Below are 3041 nucleotides of genomic sequence, written 5' to 3'. Positions count from 1 at the left end.
TAGTCCATATTGGTGAGGCATCATCCCTCTCACCATGTTTTCTCCAACACTTTTACTCCTTTATATATATTTTCCTACAATTTTATAGAGTTATATTCACATACCATACATTTATCCACAGTGTACAATCAGTTGTTCATGGTATCATCATAAAGTTGTACATTTATCATAAAAGGTTATATTTTTAAAAATATCTCTCCCTGAAATAACAGATCTAGAGCAAAGGCTACCAAAATTATAAGGTGAAAAGCTGCTAAGAAACCATCACAAATGGATGAGGCTGACAATACCTAAATCCAGCCATCAATCTAACATTAAAAAGTGAGACAGACCCTTTCCTATCGCAGGTTGCATGGAGTCGGCTTGTGGGTCTCAAAGACCCGAAAATTGACTGCTTTTTCGCGACCCAGCGGCTGCGCCTAGCGGATCTGCGGTGTTCGTCATGCCACAAAATGAATATATTAACACCGTAAATGCTATGGATATCATTTGGATTACCATGAGAAAAAGAGAAAGAAAGTAGAAAGGCTTATGAACGTTCAAAGAAGGCAAAAAAGATAATGGTCTGAAGGCTAAGCTCTATCGTAAACGGTGCCATGCTGAGAAAATACAAATGAAAAAGACTATGAAAATGCATGAAAAGAGAAATACCAAGCAAAAGAATGATGAGAAGAATCCACAGGGTACAGTACCTGTATTTCTGCTGGACAGAGAGGGACAGAGCCGAGTTATTTCAAGGAGAGATTATATTTTTAAAAATATAACCTTGTAGATTCAGGGTATGATTTAATGACTTTCCAATATGATTAAACAAAAACGAAAAGAGAAAATGGGGAAATGGGAAGTCCCTCTGCCCAAAATTCGTGCCCAGGAAGAAAGAGAAGTATTAAAAGTTATTCGAACAGGAAAGAGAAAGAAGAAAGCTTGGAAGAGGATGGTTACTAAAGTCTGCTTTGTTGGAGATGGCTTTACACGAAAACCACCTAAATAATGAAAGATTCATTAGACCAATGGGCTTACGTTTCAAGAAGGCACATGTAACACATCCTGAACTCAAGGCCACCTTTTGTCTGCCAATACTTGGTGTAAAGAAAGATCCCTCATCCCCACTATATACAACTTTGGGTGTTATTACCAAAGGTACTGTCATTGAAGTGAATGTGAGTGAGCTGGGCCTTGTGACACAAGGAGGCAAGGTTATTTGGGGGAAATATGCTCAGGTTACCAACAATCCTGAAAATGATGGATGCATAAATGCAGTCTTACCAGTTTAACAACAGTCTCATACAAGTAACTCTTTCTAATTGTTGAAAACTACATACCAATCAGGAAAACCACCATCACTCTCATGTTTCTGAATACTATCAGAATCTTATATTTTTGTCATCACCAAGAAAACTATTATGTTGTAAAAAAGAAAAAACAAAACATTAAAGTGACCCAGTTTAAAAAAAAAAAAAAAAAAGTGAGACAATAAGATATTACCTGCCCTGATGGAAGTTCAGAACAGCATTGAGGAAGTAGTCTTGTCAAAAAAATAAATCCTAAATTTGACCAAGCCTCTAGAATTATCCACAAGATTATTTTTAAAATACAGAATACAGAGCAAGATATTTAATAAAATCTTGGGAATGCAATCAGTGAAATCCAGAACATAGAAAAATCTATAGTAATAAACGAACTTTTTCCAACAAACATATTGCAAGAAAACAAAACAGAGGGAGGGAGAACCAATAACCAAAAGAAACTTGTGACATATTGACAAAATACAATATATGGATCTTGTTTCCATCTTGATTTGGAAAAAAAAAAAAAAAAAAAAAAAACAATGAAAATTACATGAGGAGTGTGTCCTAATCAAGATAGTGGAATGAAAAGGTTCAGGGCTCTGTCTCCCCGCAGAAGCTTTGAACAACCATCAAGAAGTGGCAGAAGCATCATTCTCAAAGCTCCAGAACACCGTTAAAGGACTGCAGAAAGAGGGCAAGCACTGAATCAAGAAAAAAGCTACTTAAAAGCAGTATAATCTCATGGTGCCCTAGCTAACCCCTCCCCAACCCCTTACCAGCTCAGCACAGAGCTGACCCATGCTCCCAGTGTGGATCCTTGATCCTGGTTCCAGAGAACTGGAGTAAAACTCATGCACATACTTAGAAGCATGCATGTCTGGCCCAGAACTTTCCCCGCATGTAGAAGGCAGCTCACAGAGCTCTCCTACAGAACACTGTGGCAGAATACTCAAATAGATGCCTGGGGCAAGGGATTGATGGCTGTAGGACACACAGTACAGTGCCTGGGACCATGAGAAAACTATTTCCTAGAGAAGAGGGAACATTTGTAGCCATGTAAATGGGGGGAGCTCCTAGAGCCACATGCACATGCTCGAGACAAGACATATGCTCAGGAAGGACTAACGAGGCCCCTATCCTTTGGCCTGAAGCTATTCTTTGGCCTGAAGCTATTCTTTAAACTCATTGAAGGAGAACATGTGCACAAGTCAATTTGAAAAGTTCTTCTCTTTTTACCCCCTTGTAATTTTGTTGTTGTTGTTAGCTTCTGGCATCAAGGAAAACTATAACACTAGCTGGATACAAGCTTAAGAAATAGATGCCTCAGAATCTAAATTACAACAGTGATACACTAAAGTATCAAAATGTCCAGGTTTCAACAATAGATTACAAAACACACCAAGAAACAGGAAGTGATGGCCCAGGCAAAGAAGTTTAAAGCATTAGAAACTGTCAAGGAGGAAGATCACAAATGGGACATTCCAAAGACTATTTTAAAAATGGTCCTAAATATGCTCAAAAATGAATAGAAGTTACAACTTGCATGTATATGTTATATTCTACAATAAAAATGTGATAAAAATTTAAAAAATAATGGCTGAAAACTTCCCAAATTAAAAAAAAAAAAACATGAATATACACATCCAAGATGCTCAACAAACTCCAAACAGGAAAAAGCCAAATGGACCCATACCATGCTGTGTTATAATCAAACTGCTAAATACCATGTACAGAGTATACTGAGAACCCCAA

General features: G+C 37.6%; 1 pseudogene; it reads left to right on the top strand.

Moving 5' to 3' along the window:
* The first annotated feature begins 442 nt into the window (after window positions 1-442).
* LOC119543063 lies at window positions 443-1274 on the top strand (annotated as a pseudogene).
* The last annotated feature ends 1767 nt before the right edge of the window (window positions 1275-3041 follow it).

This window comes from Choloepus didactylus, chromosome 8 (genome assembly GCF_015220235.1).
Source record: "Choloepus didactylus isolate mChoDid1 chromosome 8, mChoDid1.pri, whole genome shotgun sequence".
Classification (NCBI taxonomy): domain Eukaryota; kingdom Metazoa; phylum Chordata; class Mammalia; order Pilosa; family Megalonychidae; genus Choloepus; species Choloepus didactylus.
The sequence above is the reverse complement of the archived record's forward strand: the minus strand, read 5'-3'. Positions and strand labels throughout refer to the sequence as shown.